At 37.4% G+C, this 20299-nt stretch overlaps 1 long non-coding RNA gene across 1 annotated transcript in view; it reads left to right on the top strand.

Annotated features, from left to right (window-relative positions):
* The first annotated feature begins 11125 nt into the window (after window positions 1–11125).
* LOC132533357 (uncharacterized) overlaps window positions 11126–20299 on the top strand; it is a 33264-nt gene continuing 24090 nt past the window's right edge. Inside the window, exon 1 of the long non-coding RNA XR_009545233.1 lies at window positions 11126–11799. This is a non-coding gene — a long non-coding RNA (uncharacterized LOC132533357). The remainder of the gene's footprint in view (window positions 11800–20299) is intronic.

Below are 20299 nucleotides of genomic sequence, written 5' to 3'. Positions count from 1 at the left end.
TAGAAGGAAAAAAATTATTAAAGTTTTTTATTATTGATTCTATTTCTATACTAGTGATTGGCTTGCTTAAGCTATCTACTTCCTCTTGGTTTAGGCTTAGCAGATGTTATGATTCTAAAAATATATTTGTATCTTCAAAGCTTTCCAATTTATTGCATAGAGATGTTCTATACACTATTCACACATGATTCTTTGTATCTCGCCATCTTCAGTTGTAATTTCATAACTCTCATTCCTGATACTTTTTATCATAGCTTTTCCCTTTGTGTGAGTCTAACCAGTGGTTTATCTATTTTATTTATCCTTCAAAGAAACAGTTCTTGGTTTCATTAACCTCTTGGATAGTCTTTCTGGATTCTATTTCATTAATTTCTGCCCTAATTTTGAATATTTCCTTCCTCGCGCTGACTTTTGGGTCTTTCTGTAGCTATTTTTCTAGGTGACTCAATTGTGATGTTCTGTAGCTTCCGTGAGATCTCTGCTATTTGTTAATGTGGGACTGTATTGCTATAAACTTCCCTCTTAGCTTTTGCCACATCACACAGGGTCTGGTAGTTGGTCTCTTCATTTTCATTATTTTCCAAGTGATTTTTTTTTTAATTTAAGAAAGGATTAATTAACAAAACCATAGGGTAGGAGGGGTACAACTCCACACAATTCCCACCACCCAATCTCCATAACCCACCCCCTCCCATGATAGCTTTCCCATTCTCTATCCCTCTGGGAGCATGGACCCAGGGTCATTGAGGGTTGCAGAAGGTGGAAGGTCTGGCTTCTGTAATTGTTTCCCCGCTGAACATGGGCGTTGACTGGTCGGTCCATACTCCCAGTCTGCCTCTCTCTTTCCCTAGTAGGATGGGTCTCTGGGGAAGCTGAGCTCCAGGACACATTGGTGGGGTCTTCAGTCCACGGAAGCCTGGCCGGCATCCTGATGACATCTGGAACCTGGTGACTGAAAAGAGAGTTAACATACGAAGCCAAACAAGTTGTTGAGCAATCATGGACCCAAAGCTTTCCAAGTGATTTTTAAGTACTCTTGATTTCTTCAGTGTCCCAAGTGTTATTCAAAAGTGTATTGTTTGTTCTCCAGAGTTTGGTTGTTTTGAGTTTGTTTCTTTTTGTAGTTGATGTCTAATGACACTGCCTCGTGGTCAGAAAAGATAGTGTTTATGATTTCAATATTCACGTATTTATTAAGGCTGTCTTTGTGTCCTAACACATGATCAATCCTTGAGAATATTCCATGAGCACTTGAAAAGAATATATATTCTCTGGTGGTGGGAATGGTGCAGAGTTTTACCCTGTTATCTTGTAATTTTGTAAATCAGTATTAAATCACTAATAATTTTGTTTAAGAATGTATATTATTGGGGAGTCGGGCGGTAGCGCAGTGGGTTAAGCGCAGGTGGCGCCAAACTCAAGGACTGGCAAAAGGATCCAGGTTTGAGCCCCCAGCTCCCCACCTGCAGGGGAGTCGCTTCACAGAAGGTGAAGCAGGTCTACAGGTGTCTGTCTTTATCTCCTCTTCTCTGTCTTCCCCTCCTCTCTCCATTTCTCTCTGTCCTATCCAACAACAATGACATCGATAATAACTACAACAATAAAACAACAAGGGCAACAAAAAGGGAATAAATAAATAAATAAAATTTTAAAAAAGATTGTATATTATTTATTGGAGGAGATGAAGAGTTCTGATTGTATCTGCTAAGTTCATCTCAATTATGACTTCATATAAAGCATCTATATCCTTATTAATTTTTTTCCCTGATGATCTCTCTTGGTGTGAGTGGTGTTGTTAGGACTCCTACCAATACTGTGTTGCTATCAATGTCTTGAGGTCAGTAATTAATTTTAAATTATATTTGGAAGCAATATATTTTAGCAATATGTATTGGGAATGTATATATTGATGATGGTTATGTCTTCCTGTTAGATTCACCCTCTTACCAATATGTAGACTCCATTTCTGTCTCTTTTCATCTTCTTCACCAGAAAGTCTATCTTAGCCAGGAGGTGGTGCACCAGGTTAAGCACACACACAGTACGATGCACAAGGACCTGCATGAGGATACCAGTTCAAGCCCCTGGCTCCCCACCTGCAGGGGGGTAGCTTCACAAGCAGTGACACAGGTCTGCAGGTGTTAACCTTTCTCTCTCCCTCTCTATCTTCCCCTTCCTGCTCAATTTCTCTCTGTCCTATCAAAAAAATGGCTACAGGAGCAGTGGATTCATACTGCAGGCACCGAGCCCCAGAGATAACCCTGGATGCAAAAAAAGAAAAAAGAAAGAAAGAATAGCTGTTCTTTTCTTTTATTTGCTTTACTGGCTTGGAATATCTTGTTCCAGCCTGTCACCCAGAACTTCTGTTTTTCTTTTGAGTGTGTGATTCTTGAAAGCAGAAGAGTCTTGTTTTTTTATTAATTCAGTAATCACTCTGAATCTTTTGACTGGTGAATTTAAGCCATTCACATTTAGGGTAATTATTGATAAATGCTTCTTGTTTATACTCATTCTGGTATTTGTTTCAATGTTGTTTTATGTTTTTATTGATTCTTTTCCTGTTTATTTTATGTGCACGGTTTTCTATAATGATCTTGCCCACTGTACATATGTTTTTGTGCTATGTTTTATTTTGTAATTACTGTGAATATTGTGTCTAGCTTAAAAATATCTACTACAGTCTTTTTTAGGTTGGCCTTGGTTCACCAACATTGGCCTTTATCATTCTACTTTTTTCTCTCCCCTTTCCCGTGTCTGTTTTTCCCTGTTGTTGTTGTGTTCATGGTTATGTTCTACTACTAATCATCTCATTTAAAGTTTGATTTCTTTTGTTTCTCTTTTTCATGTGAGACTCCTATCAATAATTCTTGCAAGGTAAGATTGGTAGAGTCAAAATCCTTCAGTTTCAACCCAATTTTCCAAACACCAGTTGTTGAAGAGACTCTTCTTTCTTCATTCAATAATTTGGGCCCCCTTGTCAAAAATTACATGTGCATAAGTGCAAACAGTTGTTGCTTAGTTCAATCCCCTTTGCCATACCACCAGAAGTTGGCTGGGATTTATTTCTAGCTCGCTGTAGAAAGAAGTTTGAGTTGATTAGAAGGCTTTAATTTCAGCCATGTTTTTTCCCCTTAAATATGAGGGGGTCTTTGTGGGCAGTTCAATATTGTGTTGCCCCTGAATTCACAAGTTAAGTACCCAAATCTACTTTTCTGCTACTGGTATATGCTCTACTGTGTAACTCCCTATTTGGCGCCAGCTTTTTGAGTCCTGAGAATCTCTCTCTTATCCCGTTTCCATTCACTAACCATATGTATCAGCACTCACTTGTAGCTCAGAGAGTTTCTGAAGACATCCTGATTATATTTTGTTGAGTTTTCAAATAATTTTGTTGCTTTTTCTAGTTTATCAGGGAGAACGAAGTACAACCACTATTACTCCATAGCCATACTTCTAGAAGTCCCTATGTTACTTTTTAAATTCAGAGAGGATTTAGATCTTCTCAAGCTAACCTGTATAAACTGCCAAACATTCTTCAATATGTAGATTATATAAAAGAAGTAATATTTACTTTCACAGATATTTGGGAATCTTTGACACTTAAAAAAACAATATTTCCTGTGCTTAGAGTATTTATATTGTTAAAGTAGTATTGCAAAAGTTATGTTCAGAATTTTTGTTGATTAATTTTTGTTGTTTATACTTCATAGTGTGTGCTGTGATATGACATTTTGAAAATATAAGCAAAACCACAAATAAGAAAAATAACCTGAAATTATAAGTTGACCTTGCAGTCCCTCAAATATAAAATACACACCTAAATAGTAACATACTTCACACTTGTGAGAATGACCTACATCGGCAAGACAGAAAACTACAAGAGTTGTCAAGATGTGGAGAAAAAGCAACTCTGGTACAGTTGGTGAGAATGCAAACTAGTGCACCCATATGGAAACAGTATGGAAAGTCCATGAAAACGAAAATACTTTGTGATCCAACAATATCACTCCTACTCATATAACTATAGGACATGAAAACAGTAATACAAAAGAATATGTGAACCACTATATTCCTAGGTACTGTAGTCACAATAGTCAAAATATGGAAGCAACCAAAATGCCCAACAGTGTGTGACTAGATAAAGAAATAATGGGATATATAGTCAACAAAATATAACTATACAATTTTAAAAGATGACATCATATCATTTGGAACAAAATGAATAGAAGTAGAAATGATTATGCTAAGTGACATAAAAATAGGTTAAAAAAACAGCTACAAGGTGGTTCTGGTCATATGTGGAATATAGTTAATAAAAGCGCAAAAAAAAAAAAACAAAATAATAACAATTAAATGGTTTCTTTAGGGTGCAAAGTGCAGGGCGGTAGTGCACCAGGTTGAGCCAAGGACCCAGGTTCAAGCCCCTGCTTCCCACCTGCAGGGGAACACTTCACAAGCACTGAAACAGCTATTTCTCTGTCCCTCTTCATCTTCCCCTCACCTCACAATTTCTCTCTGTCCTATCAAAAAGAGGGAAAAAAAAAGGGAAAAAAATGGGGGAAATGGAGTGGTGGATTTGTAGTGCTGCCTCCTAACCCCAACAATAAGCCTAGTAGCAATAAAAATTAATAAAAACAAAATAACTGTCTCTTTAACTTTGTGAGAACTAAGGTGGTTATTGGGGGTGGGGATAGAATGACAAGATTTGGTTGGTGGGTGTGGTGAGTTACACACAACATAGATCGGTATAAAACTATACCCCCAAATCGAATCACTTATAAACTTTCTCTAAAGAGTATAATAGTAGAACTTTTCAAACAGAATTGAGGGTCCAGGTAGTGGCACACCTGGTAGAGTACACATACATTACCATGTGTTGGGGCTAGGTGGTGGCACACCTTCTTAAGTGCTCACATTACATTACCATGTGCCAGGACCACGGTCCAAGCACCAGGTCCCCACTAGTGTGAGAGGAGGAGCTTCATGAACAGTAGAATAAAGCTGTAGGTGTCTCTCTGTATATCTGCTTCACCCACAGTGGAATTCTCATTCAGGCACCAAAACCCTTTATGGCAAGAAAGAGAAAGAAAGAAAGAAAGAAAGAAAGAAAGAAAGGAAGGAAGGAAGGAAGGAAGGAAGGAAGGAAGGAAGGAAGGAAGGAAGGAAGGAAGGAAGGAAGGAAGGAAGGAAGGAAGAAAGGGAGAGAGAGAGAGAGAGAGAGAGAGAGGGAGGGAGGGAGGGATGGAAGAAGGAAAGACGGTGAAAAGAAAGAGAGACAAAGAAAGATAAGGAGGGAGAAAGAAATCAAATTGACACATCAAAAGCAGACAAGTGAACCCCCAGGATTACTATGATTTCCTGAGGTGTGAGAATAAGATAGTAGGGTGTTATGTTTTTATTTAAATTTTTTATTGGGAAATTAATGTTTTACATTCAACAGTAAGTACAATAGTTTGTACATGCATAACATTCCCCAGATTCCCATATAACAATACAACCCCCACTAGGTCCTCTAAAACTTCTTTTTAAATTTTATTTTTTTAATTCAATTAATTAATTAACTTATTATTGGATAGAAACTGAGACAAATTTAGAGGGGATGGAAAAGATAAGGAAAAAGACAGAGAGACACTTACAACCTTACTTCACCACTTGTGAAGCCTTCCCCCTGCAAGTAGGGACCTGAGGTTTGAACCTGGGTCCTTGCACACTGTAATGTGTGCACTTAAGCAAGGGCACCACCACATAGCCCTTGCCTGACTTTTATGTAACACACAAATTTATTCTGTACCCTTTCTTGGTCTGCACATTAAATGTTCAAGTATGTCAAACTGGCAAAGGAAAACTGCAAAACAAGAAGAGTACTATAGCATAAACAGAGTTGACACTCTTCTGCTAACAATTTTATTATCTTTCAACTTTTTCCGGGCATCACAGTGTCTAGCCAATGAGTTTGTGTATCACATATTTTACTGAACAAAATCAGCTCTCACCCATGACATAGGGTTATTTTTAAAAATGAGTAACAGCAACAATAACCCTAAAATTCCAAGAAAAAGTAAACCTCAAACACACAGTTCCCCGTTTCCAGAACAAACTCAATGAACACATATAATCAATGAACATATACTTAAGCCTGAAAAGAAACCAAAGAGTATCTTAAATATGAAATTGTTTCTATATCTTCCCAAAGTTTATTATAGTTAAAGGTAGGGTGAGAGAAAAATAAAGTTTTTTAAACTTTGTGATTTTTTCAGTTAATGTTATTGTGCAAGGATTGTGACATAAATAGTATATGTGTACAGTACCCGGCATTCATTCATAAATTATAAATAAATAACTATGCTTTGGGGATGTATGGAATCAAAAGTATATTCTGATGCTGTATGATCAAAAGATTTTTAAAATTTTATTTACGGGGGTCGGGCGGTAGCGCAGTGGGTTAAGCAAGCATGGTGTGAAGCACAAAGACCAGCTCAAGGATCCCGGTTCAAGCCCCCAGCTCCTCACCTGCAGTGGGGGTCGCTTCATAATGGTGAAGCAGGTCTGCAGGTGTCTATCTTCTCTCCCCCTTTGTCTTCCCCTCCTCTCTCAATTTCTTTCTGTCCTATCCAACAACAACGACAGCAATAGCAACGATAACCACAACAACGATTTTAAAAAAAAAAAGGGAAAAAAAGCCTCAGCAAACTACTCAGTTCTGGCTTATGTGGTAGAAAGGACTGAATCGGCTACCTCAGAGTCTCAAGCATAAAAGTTTTTTTTTTTTGCATATCCATTACTCTGTCTCTCAGGCCCATGGCAAAAAGATTTTAAAGACAATTTTGCTTAACTGGTCCTCCCACCTTATTTCTTACCATACCACCTTCCATATGTCTACATCACCTTCTCTAATCAAAATAATTGTCTGTTGAAGCCCCACTATATACCAAGCATTCGTGATGACTGTCAGTCAACAAACATTTGTTGCACGAAAGACTAAATCAATGGGACCGGGAAGAAGGGTGAAAACTGAAGTGATTAAGTTTCAGAGTGTAGGTTATTTGTATATTTGTTTTAACAATGAGGAAAAATGAATTCTAATGCTATAAGCATGGCAAAAATTAAATGAATGTTTATTTTTAATCTACTGTAAGATTGAGGTATTATTTGAACTGAGATTGTTGATTCTGAGAATGGGAATGGAACTCAACAGAGCCGTAAATAAGCATCTCTTGAGCAACCATTGTACAGAAGTAGAACAGAAGCACGCACACACACACACACACACACACACACACACACACACAAACTAAGGTTTCAAAATATAGTTTAAAATAATACCCTTAAATGTAAAGATTCATTTATTCTCGTGAAAGGCAGAGGATGAGAGAGAGAGAGAGAGAGAGAGAGAGAGAGAGAGAGAGAGAGGGAGAGGGAGAGGGAGAGAGAGACAGAGAGAGAGACATATGGTAGTGCCCACAAGTGAAGCAAGAGCCTCTGGGACCTGATACCTGCAAGTTCTGTGCTCTTTAAGCTATCTCGTTTGCCCTAAGAGAATGCACTTTTCTTTCAGCAATTCCCCATTTATTTCCTATTCTTCAAATAAAATAGTTTGTCTCAGGGAGTCTGGCAGTAGCGCAGTGGGTTAAGCACACGTGGCGTGAAGCACAAGGACCTATATAAGGATCCGGGTTTTCCAACCTGCTGCTCCCCACCTTCAGGGGAGTCACTTCACAGGTGGTGAATCAGGTCTGCAGGTGTCTATCTTTCTCTCCCACTCTCCATTTCTCTCTGTCCTATCTAACAATAATGACATCAATAACAAGAATAACTACCACAAAAATTTAAAAAAGGGGCAACAAAAGGGCAAGTAAATAAATATAAAAAATAGTTTATCTCTATCATAGAATGGTATTTTATATAATAATAATAATGCAGTATCTCCTACGTACTACCTAACTCACTTTTGTTTATCCTGCTTTTGTCTGTCAGTTCATTTATTACTTATTCTATAGTGATGACATAGACAAATAATGCCACTTGTGTTGCTGAGTTAAAAGTCCTGTGATAAATATAATAGCCATTAAAGAAAATTCAGTGTTACAATTGTCTTAATCATGAACAGGAATCTTCCTTAGGTGCTCAGAAGCATGTCAGTCGGGAGCTCTATTAAGATTTACACATTGTTTCTTTCAATTTTTTGAAGTTTCATAGCTATTGAATCAACAAATGGTGATCGAACATTTGTCATGTCATAAATTGCTTAGACATATATCCACAGCACTGACCAGAAAAAAAAGCCTCATCTTCATACATCCTACTTGGAGTGGGGCAGGAGGAAGAAAGCAGACAATGTTCTGTCAAGTGCATGTATGTGAAACCAATTATATGATCATCTCAATAGATACACAAAGGCCTTCAACAAAGCCCAACATCTAACAAAGCATCATGATCAAAACATACTTAAAAATAGGGATATATGTGAAATTCCTCAAACTAGTTGAATCTATATACAGGAAACCAAAAGCCAACATCATACTGAAATGTGAAAAATTGAAAGTATTTCCTTTCCAGTCATGTATAAGACGGGGCTGCCCATTATCACCACTATTATTCAGTATTGCCGTGGCTGTTGAAGGAAAAATAATATTAGGAAAAATAACTAGGGGGGGGCAGTGAAAAAGGGTGAAAACTGAAATGGTAAGTTTCAGAGTCTAGGTTATTTGTATATTTGTTCTAACAAGGAGGGAAAATGAATTCCAATGATATAAGCATGGCAAAAACTAAATGAATGTTTATTTTTAATCCACTGTAAGATTGAGGTATTATTTGAACTGAGATTGTTGATTTTGAGAATAGGAGCGGAACTCAACAGAGCCGTAAATAAGCATCTCTTGAGCAACCATTGTACAGTAGTAGAGCAGAAGCACACACACACACACAAAAAAAAAAAAACACTAAGGTTTCAAAATATAGTTTAAAATAATGCCCTTCATTGTAAAGATGTATTTATTCTTGTGAAAGGCAGAGGATGAGAGAGAGAGACGTGTAGTAGTGCCAGCAGCAACTGAAGCAAGAGACTCTGGGAAAGAAAGAAGTCAAAGGGATACAGATTGGAAAAGAAAACGTTAAACTATCCCTACTTGCAGATAACATAATTGTGTGTATATATATATAAAGGGTCCAGTAGAAAACTCCTGGATATCATGGAAGTGTACAAAATCAATGTACAAAAAGAAATGGCATTCCTCTATGCAAACACCAAGTCAGAAGAAGAAATGATAGAGAAATCAACTCCCTTCACCATATCAATAAAAACAATCAAATATTTGGGAATAAATTTAATAAAGGAAGTGAAGGACTTACACACTGAAAACTATGAATCACTCTTCAAGGAAATGAAAGGATTAACATCATCAAAATGACAATTCTGCCCAAAGCCATATACAGATTTAATGCCATCCCCATCAAAATACTAATAAACTTCTTTTTTTTTTTTAGGTCTTCTCTCTCCCTCTCTGTCTTCCCCTCCTCTCTCCATTTCTCTCTGTCCTATCCAACAATGACTGCATCAATAACAACAACAATAATAACTACAACAATAAAAAAGGGCAACAAAAGGGAATAAATATTTTTTTAAAAAGCAACAAGACTGGAGGCATTATACTATCTGACCTCAAGCTATATTACAAAACTTCTATAATCAAAACTGCCTGGTACTGGAACCAAAATATACATAGAGACCAGTTGAATAACATGGAAGATCCAGAAATAAGCCTCCTTATCTGCAGCCAACTAATTTTTGACAAGGGGGGGGGGCATACACCATTTAATGTCAAATGGAGAGTCTCTTCAACAAATGGTACTGAGAAAATTGGATTGAAACATGCAAGTGGATGAAGGTGAACCATCATTTATCACCATATTCAAAAGTCAACTCCAAGTGAGTCAAGGACATGGACATTAGGCCAGAAACTATCAAATACATAGAAGGAATCACTGGCGGAACATTTCACAACCTATGCTTCAAAAAGCCTTTGAGGATTCAAATCCAACAGCAAAGAAAACAAAAGTGAAAATAAACCAATGGGACTATATCAAACTGAAAAGTTTCTGCATAGCAAAGGGTACCACCACTCCAACAGAAAGACATATTATGGCATGGGAGAAGATCTTTACACAAAACACATCAGACGAAGGACTAATAACCAAAACACATAAAGAACTCAGTAAACTAAACACCAAAAGACAAAAAAACAAGCAACCCCATTAGAAAATGGGGCCAAGACATGGACAGAAATTTCACCAAGGAAAAGATCCAGATATATGAGAAAGTGTTCAAAGTATAAAGACAACAATGAAATTCTCACTTTACACCTCTGAGAATGTCATACATCAGAAAGAACAGAAAAGACAAATGTTGGAGAGAATGTGAAGAAAAAAAAAGAACACTTCTTCACTGCTGACGAGAGTGTAAAACGGCCCAACCATTGTGGAAAGCAATCTAGAGACTTATCAGGACACTAGAAATGAATATACCCTACAACCCAGAAATTCCTCTCCTGGGGATTTATCCAAAGGAAACAGAAATGCCTATCAGAAGAAATCTGTATATACCTATGTTCATAGCAGCACAGTTTGTAATTGCCAGAAACTGAAAGTAACCCAGATGTCCAAAATCAGATGAGTGGCAAAAAAAAAAAAGTGGTATATATACACAATGGAAATCTATTCAGTTATTAAACATGATAAAGTTGTCTTGTTTGCATCTTCCTGGATGAAACTTGAGGACGTCATGTTGAGTGAAATAAACCAAAAAGAGAAGGACGAATAGCAAAAGATCTCACTTAATAAAGTAGGGGACAGGGAGAAAGAGCACAAAGGAAAATAAGGACTGGACCTAGTGTATTGCACCAAAACATAGGATTCTGGGGAGGGAGGTGGAGGGAAGAGATGAAGAAAACTTTGGGGACCCAGTATGTAATGAAATTGTATACATATGTCAATTACTATGTTCTAAAGCATTAAGCAGCTCAATAAAATCTTTAAAAATGTTACATCAGTGCTAATAATTCACTCATCTGCCATACATATGTGACAGAGAAAAGTAAGAAAAAACTAGTTTCTATATCTGCTCTGAAAAACTAGTAGAATTAAATTAAATCTTGATTAGCATCAAACGTCCAAAATATAGAAAACAATTAACTCTTATAGTCCTTCCTTTGGCATGTAAAGAGCTGTGGAAAATACCTATTATGTAGTCAGTACTGTGTAAATGTCAGCCAGTAGAAGAGAATGCATGAGCCATATGGACACTTTGTTCTTTCACTGATGTAGACCCAATATAAACCAACATTTCCGGCATAGATTGAGTTTAATAAATATTTGCTGAATAAATGAATGGCAAAGTAGTGAAATTATATATTTGGACATATTTATCTAATGTATGGACTTTGGGGTCCTTCCTTTAGATCCACATGAGTGCTGTGCTCATGGCTGCTTCAGTGTGATAGTTGTGGGTCCCCAAGGGGGAAAAAAAAGAGCAGAAAGGAGAGAACGAAAGCTAAAACGAAGAACTGAAAACTCTCTCCTCAATTCTCTCAGACAGACAATAAAGCAAATGCCTTGGGACACTAGGAATTAGAAAGACCGAAAAAAAAAAAAAAAAAGCCAGAACAGAAAATAACTTCCTACATGGTGAGCCTAAAGCTGTTCTTGCCAAGAAACTAAAATAAGCACTGGCAGTCAGCTCAGTCAGAGCAGAGTCAACACATAAAGTAAGAGGATAATCAGAAAGGACTCCTGGGTTCCTGCAAGGTAGGATATGTGTCAATATGTTGGTGTTGTCCTAGTTTTCCTCTGAAATATCCACCAGAATCCAGGCTCCCCAAGCCCTGAGGAACATTCTCTTTGGTGAACTCAAATCCCTCCAGTGCTTTATAACTCTGTACAGTGAAAATCTCCCTGCTCTGTGGCTTATTACATTTGGATTTTCCTCAGTTTTCTGCCCCGTTCAGAGACTCTGACAGACTATCCAACATAAAAAGGACATACATGGTACTAAGGAATCAGTCTCTGCTGCCTTGGCTCACATGAATACTGAAAAAGTAGGAATGAAGGGTGAACAAAAAGGAGGCCTTCCATGTTAAGGGATCTTTCCTGGACTCTCCGAGCATACTGAGTTGGCAATAGTCCAGTGTTCTTAATTTATACCAGCCTGCTTCTCAGTGTAATCAGGTCAGAAGAAAAGAAGGAAAATGAGACTGAGCAGTCAGAATATGACCTAGAAAGCAGTTCTGATGAGGCATGCTGAAGAGCAAAGAGTAGAAGCATATGTTTAAAGTGGATCTATCAGAAATATAATGTACCATCTGAGATGCTGAATCCTCCTTTGGAAGGAAAAAAAAAAGTGAAGGGATGGGGGATATGAACCAATTTTTCAGTTTTCTGGACAAAACTTATGTGTGATCTGGTAATCTCGCATTTGTATTCATGAGAGAAAATACAGCCAAATTGCTTGCTATAACTGCTGATCCTAACAGCAAATATTGTTGCTGAGATGCTCATGTTGCTCCATCCCCACAGTCCAGAATGAATTAGGCACATTCTACTGCACACAAGAAGACTGTCAAGTTATAGCAAAAGCAATCAGGCCCAGAAGACATTAGGATCACCACAACCATAAAGTGGAAAGGTCAGACTCACTGGAGACTATTTCTTACCCTTATAGAAACTTTTTTAAAATTTTTTTTTAATTTCTTTATTGGGGAATTAATGTTTTACATTCGACAGTAAATATAATAGTTTGTATATGCATAACATTTCCCAGTTTTTCCATATAACATTACAACCCCCACTAGGTCCTTTGTCATACTTTTTGGACCTGTATTCACACACACACACACACACACACACACACACACACACACACACACACACACACACACACACACAGAGATACCCAACCCAGAGTCTTTTACTTTGGTGCAATACAACTCCAGTTCAGGTTCTACTTGTGTTTTCTCTTCTGATCTTATTTTTCAACTTCTGAGGCCCTTTGATCATCTCTATTATTGAGGAAGAAACTGTGGCTAAAAGAGTTACCTTAATACTAATTGGACTTCTTCATCTTCTAGCGTTTGCCACTAATTGGACTAATAGTACACAACTTACTAGTTCAGTGCATGGCTACCTGAGGTCACATGATATACATCCCTCCTACCTAATCAGATGATGTCAGAATAAAAACAAGAAGATAAACTTCCATATACCCACGAGGAGCATTATTTTGTACAAACTTTTCTTGGATGGGAACAGACATTAAAATCTCGGCCATGTGCAAAATTGTTCTTAATTTAGGAAGTTGTTCAACCTTGTTTTTAGCCCCAGGATTCTATGTTCCTAAGTATGAAGAGGAAAATGAAATATAGTCATGCAAGAGGCTATTTCTTTAATTTTCTGGATTGTCACATTCATTCAGCATGAAATTTTCTACAGAAAATCAATTTTGGAAAGTTCCAAACTTAATTAGATCTTGCAGTTTTGTGATCTTCATTATAATTATCAAATACCGAAGAGCTAATAAAGGATCAACCTTTGGGCTGCAGAATACCTAATCTATTCATACCTCGGCAACATCCTGAATTACAACTGAAGGTTGATCAACTCCACTGCACCAGTCAACCAACTGGAGTCAGCAAATTTGCAAAACACTACTGAGGCTTGATCTAACCAAGATGAGTACATGATATGTAAAATAATCCAATAAAATTTATCAGTATAGATGGGAAATTCAGATGAGACATACACTGGTATAGCAACTCTAATTAAGAGCAGTGCTATGATAAATTGAAACCCTATCTCCTGCTATCAAGCAATTATTCATTTGAGTCTATTGTTACCAGAACAATGAGCAGTGAGCATAGCCTTATTAGTGATCTCTCTTCGTGATACTTGCAATTTAACCAAATAACACATATCACCTGTTTAATATTCCAAAAGATGTTTCAATACTCAGACATTTTTCTTAATGCAGATTTGGTTAAAGATAGCATAGTGAATTCCAGATCATTTCTATATTTTTAAAGACTGTTACAGGTATTTTCAGAAGCAGTTCTCTAACTTTAGCGGGTTGGTAGTATTCCTTTTTTTTTTTTTCCTCCAGGGTTATTGCTGGACTCGGTGCCTGCACCATGAATCCACCGCTCCTGGAGGCCATTTTTTCCCCCTTTTTGTTGCCCTTGTTGTTGTAGCCTCATTGTGGTTATTGTTATTGCCATTGTTGATGTTGTTCGTTGTTGGATAGGACAGAGAAAAATGGAGAGAGGAGGGGAAGACAGAGAGGGGGAGAGAACGCTAGACACCTGCAGACCTGCTTCACCGCCTGTGAAGCGACTCCCCTACAGGTGGGGAGCCGGGGGCTCCAACCAGGATCCTTATGCCGGTCCTTGCGCTTTGCGCCACATGCGCTTAACCCACTGTGCCACCGCCCGATTCCCAGTAGTATTCTATAAATAAATTGTGTCACAACAAATCCCCATCTGACTTTTGTGGTTCTGGAAACATCATTAACTTCTTTTTTTTTAAAATTACTTTTTATTTTTTATTAGAGATTTAATAATGATCAACAAGATTTTGGAATAAGAAGGGTACAATTCCATACAATTCCCACCACCAGAGTTTCATATACTGTCCCCTCCATTGTCTTTATCCCTTAGTCTTTATCCCTCTGGGAGTATGGAGCAAAGATTTTTATGGGGTGAAGAAGTTGGGAGATCTGGTTTCTGTAACTGCTTCTCCACTGGACATGGGCATTGACAGGTTGATGCATACCCCCAGCCTGTTTCTATCTTTCCCTAGTGGGAAAGGGCTCTGGGGAGGTGGAGTTCTAGGATACATTGATGAGGTCACGTGCCCAGGGAAGTCAGGTTGGGTTCATGGCATTCCATATAATTCCCACCACCAGAGTTCTATATCCCGTCCCCTCCATTGGAAGATTCCCTATTCTTTTTCCTTCTGGGAGTATGGACCCAGAATCATTATGGGGTGCAGAAGATGGGATGTCTGGCTTATGTAATTGCTTCTCCACTGGAAATAGGTGTTGCCATTTCCATGCATACATACCCCCAGCCTATTTCTATCATTCCATAGGGAAGTGGGGTTCCAGGACACATCTGCAACTTGGTGGCTGAAAAGTATTCAGATATAAAGGAGAACAAATTTTTTAGTAATTAGAACCTAAAGGTAAGAATAGAGCAGATGAAATTGGGGTCTTCATGTTGGAAAAATTTAGGAAGTCTATTTTCAGTATATTTCAAGGGGCCCATGACTGCTAATTTTTGCCTGACTCCAACAGCTAATATGCAGGTGGGCTAAAAGTATTGTCTGGGGAGACAGTGTCAGAGCTGGGAATAGGACTAGAAAACTGGATCAGGGCAGAGAGAAGCTCCCAGATATGGGAAAATATGTAAATACCACTAACTGTAAACCCCACTGATCAGATCTGGGGCCCATGTCTATTCATATTTAGCATATAAACCTCAGCATCCCTGTCAGTCTGAGCTCAAATTCCATGGTCACAGCTAGGAACATTCTAGGCTGCATTTATTTCAGGACCAGTTTTCTTTGAGTGGCAGAGTATGTTGATCCAGCCTCCCTTTGGAGAGTAGGGCAGTTTCTACCATTGTTGTTCTACATTGAGGGCAAAGACCTTTAGAGGCCCACAAGAGGGTTTATGATGTTGTTCCTGATGGAGATGACCAGTGATGGTGGAGAGAGAAAGATGATAAACTCATAAACAAAAATTGTGCAAGAAGAACAGAAAGGGAAACACAAAGCAGAACTGGACTGAGTTTGGAGAACTGCACCAAAGTAAAAAACTTGGGGGGAAGGATAGATTTTCAGGTCTACTGTAGGGGAGTAGGAGTAGGGACATAGGCCTTTGGTGGTGGGAATGATGTTAATATATATTCCTATTAACTTATAGTCTTATAAGTCACTATTTAATCAATCTGAGAGGGGGGAAAATAGATTGAATGTCTCAAGCTTTTTAATGCATAGACTTCAGTTCTGAGTACATATTCCTATATTCCTTCAATCTAAGCACTTAAGGTTTCAAATTCATAAGCTTACTGAGTATTAACACTGGGCTTAAATTGTTAGTGCATTTGTAATAATAACTTTGTTTTAAATATTAAATCACCTATAACCTTAGATTAGGGAGATAAGAAGCAATCGGTTTTGTCAGTATATAACATTAACTCCTTTAGAACTTTTGCTTCCTGCTTAATATCACCTCTAATTATTGCTCCAGCTCTCAAAGGAGAGCTAACCTAAATATTACACAAGGAAGAAATTGATTTAATTAACTATACTGAGGTAGAAACTTAGATTCCAGTTTGGGGCAAATTCTGAAGGTAGAAGTTAGGGGGAAAACTGAAATAATTTAAATTTTTACTTTTTTGCCTTTAGAGGTGCATACTTTGCAATTTTTCCCTCCAGGATTATTGCTGGGGCTCAGTGCTTGCACTATGAATCCACTGCTCCTTGGAGCTACTTTTTCCCTTTTGTTACCCTTGTTGCTTATCATTGTTTTTATTATTGTTGTTGTTATTGCTGTCATTGTTGTTGGCTAGACAAACAGAAATCGAGAGAGGAGGAGAAGACAGAGGGAGACAGAAAGACAGATACCTGTAGGCCTTCTTCACCACTTCTGAAGTGACTCCACTGCAGGTGGGGAGATGGGGTCTCGAAGCAGGTTCCTTGCACTAGTCCTTGCACTTCACGCAATATGCCCTTAACCTGCTACACTACCACCCAGCCCCCCCCCCATACTTTGCATTTGGAGAGATTATTTAAGCCCCACAGATAAGTCATTGTATTATAAGACATCTCTCACTATAAAACAATTAAATTACCTTTAAAACTGATGCTCTAAGAAGATCAAGCTTCTTGATATTTTACCAGTTTGAAGGATGAGTAGAGGAAGAGAAGAGGATTCTGGGGGAAGGAGTTATAATTTTTTTTTTTTGTCTGTATATGGATAGAGAAAGCACTGTGCCTGAATTGTTGATTCTATGAAACAAGTGTGGCTTGTTTTATGTTGGTTTCATTTGTCTATCACTCTGTATCTTAGATAGAGGTAGAGGAATATTCTCTAGTTACCATATCAAGTACAAGTCTATGTCTTATTGAATGTGACTGATTTGAAGAAAATAAGACATCGGGAGGGGAGATAGCATAATGGTTATGCAAACAGACTCTCATATGAGCCTGAGGCTTCAAAGTCCCAGGTTCAATCCCCTGCACCACCATAAGCCAGAGCTGAACAGTGCTCTGCTTAAAAAATTAAAAAAATAAAAATAAAAATTTTACAGCAGCAAATGCTGGAGAGGCTGTGGAGTCAAAGGAACCCTCCTGCACTGCTGGTGGGAATGTCAACTGGTTCAACCTCTGTGGAGAACAGTCTGGAGAACTCTCAGAAGGCTAGAAATGGACCTACCCTATGATCCTTCAATTCCTCTCCTGGGGATATATCCTAAGGAACCCAACATATCCATCCAAAAAGATCTGTGTACACATATGTTCTTAGCAGCACAATTTGTAATAGCCAAAACCTAGAAGCAACCCAGGTGTCCAACAACAGAAGAATGGCTGAGCAAGTTGTGGTATATATACACAATGAAATACTACTCAGCTATAAAAAATGATGACTTCACCATTTTCAGCCGATCTTGGGTGGACCTTGAAAAATTCATGTTAAGTAGAATAAGTCAGAAACAGAAGGATGAATATGGGATGATCTTACTCTCAGGCAGAAGTTTGAAAAACAAGATCAGAAGAAAAAAAAAAAACACAAGTAGAATCTGAACTGGAATTGGCGTATCACACCAAAGTAAAAGACTCTGGGGTGGCAGTGGGTGGGTGGGGAGAATACAGGTCCAAGAAGGATGACAGAGGACCTAGTGGGGGTTGTATTGTTATATGGGAAACTGGGGAATGTTATGCATGTACAAACTATTGTATTTACTGTTGAATGTAAAACATTAATTCCCCAATAAAGAAATAAAAAAAGAAAAAAGAAAATAAGACATCTTTGGCATGGAAATAGCAAAAAAAAATAATAATGTGTCTTCTCCTGATTTTAAAAGATCACTGGTAGAAGCAGAACAGCATAACAAATCTCCTGGCATATTTACTTGCAAGCAAACTTAAGAAGCCAGTATGGGAACTCATCTGAAATAATGGGGAATTTCACTGGCAGGTGTAGCTGAGACCAGGAAACATCTATTTGGGTCTTGAAGTGATTTTTAAATGAATTTTTTTAAGGATTTAATAATTATTAATAAGACTGTAGAATAAGAGAGGTACAATTTCACACAATTCCCACCACCAGAGTTCCATACCCCATCCCCTCCATTGGAAGCTTTCCTGTTCTTTATCCCTGTGGGGTTAAATTGGCTTTAGAAGTTTGTTATAATGTCATTGTAGAGCCATAGGTTGGCTTATCGGTAACTCCCAAATCAGATTTCCAAGTCAAGCTTTACATGTTTTTACTAAAAATTCTAAGGGAAACTCAACTTACTAGGTTAACACATTTTTTTATTTAGCATCAATTTTTCCCAAAGCTTGTCTTTCAAGATGTAGTTTTATTCTACATATTTAATAATAACAACAACAACAACAATAATAATAATATATTCCAGGTTCAACTAAAGATGCATTGTCCTCTCTCACATTGATTATTTATTCAGTATATATTTATTAAGAACAATGTGCTAAGCACCTATTGGGTATTCACTTATGTTTCTAGATTATCAGTTACTTTGTTATGTCTGATTTTGTCCCCTACACCTAGATTATAAACTATAAGGAAAGAAATAGAATTCTTTATGCCTGTATTCACTGTCCTTGTGCCTAGTTTCCTGGACATACGACATTTATCAGACAACAAATGTCTGATGTATTTAGATTTTATTTCACTCTTAAGGAAAATGAAATGGGAAGTGAACTGTGCTTCTTCGACAAGAGCTTGAAGACAATATGTATCATTGACTGATTCTGTCTCATGAGTCCAGGTCATTTTATAAATAATCAGTAGTGCCTATGACAGTCTCCTAAGATAAGATTTTGGTAGTTCCCCAATGTGTTTTTGAGGAAAGATTTACTGTGAGGAAACACGTTCACCTGGATTTCTCTGGTGGTGGACTACAGAACAGACACTGAAATGCAGGTCTAGATGATTCTTAAAAATCAAGAGGATTTTTGGCCCAGGAGATGGAAAAATAGATAAAGTGGTGGAATTACAAGCATGAGGTCCTGAGTTCAATCCCCAATATTGTATATGACAGAGTGATGCTATGGTTATCTCTCCCTAGCACACTAATGAAAAAAAAATTAAATCGAGTATTCTCAGCTAAAGAGTTTCTGCTTCAGTAACAGTCACCAAGTCAGTTTCTCTTACATATAAGTCAAGGTAAATATATCTTAATGACATTCATAAAATGTCTTATTTGTCTAGCGCTTTCTATACTTTTGTCTTTTGTTTCCTTAACTAAAATTCCATTGAGAGGTATCATTCTAAGAAAACAGAAAGTCACCAAAAGAAACATATCACTCTCAGAATGTAAAATAAAACTATTGGACAAAAGGAAAAAATTAATCATAAAAAGAGATTTTTTAAATTTTAATCAATAGATACAAACTAAAAAAAAATGGAGTGTTTTTACATTTCCTTGCTGTAAATGTATTTAAACTACCCAAACACATAAAATATTATATCTAGGTTATGATGACTGGATTTGTTATAATTGTTGAAACTATGAAACCATAGAAAGTATTTTATATAATCAAGATGTATACGGTGAAAAGAAATGAGATACTAAATTTATTTTCAAAGTACCTGCTACTTTTCATATATAATACAGTAATAACAGGAAGATTAAGCATAGTAAAGATTTTCCTATTCAAAATAATTTTTCACTACTTAGTACTATTTATCATATAACATTTGTGATTGCAGACCATTATTTTTAATGAACTTCTTTGTAAATAGAAAGCTTTTCTATTTTTTTTTCCCCAACTTCAGTATCACTTTATTGAGGAAATGCTGATTTACAGGATTTTTGTTGTTACAAAGGTACATTTCACTCTTAACCAAGCCATCATCTTGTTCTGCCTTAAAGACTTAGGTCCTCAACCTTCCCTTAGTGCTCTTCCCTTCCCCCCTCTGAGTCCCTGAATCTGCTGTAATAGACTATAGTCCATTGAGGATTCACTCTGCATTGTCCTTTGCTTTGCTTCTTAGATCCCATCTCAA

Source organism: Erinaceus europaeus, chromosome 16, assembly GCF_950295315.1.
Source record: "Erinaceus europaeus chromosome 16, mEriEur2.1, whole genome shotgun sequence".
NCBI lineage: Eukaryota > Metazoa > Chordata > Mammalia > Eulipotyphla > Erinaceidae > Erinaceus > Erinaceus europaeus.
Note: the sequence above shows the minus strand (reverse complement) of the source record. Positions and strands in the feature narration are given on the sequence as shown.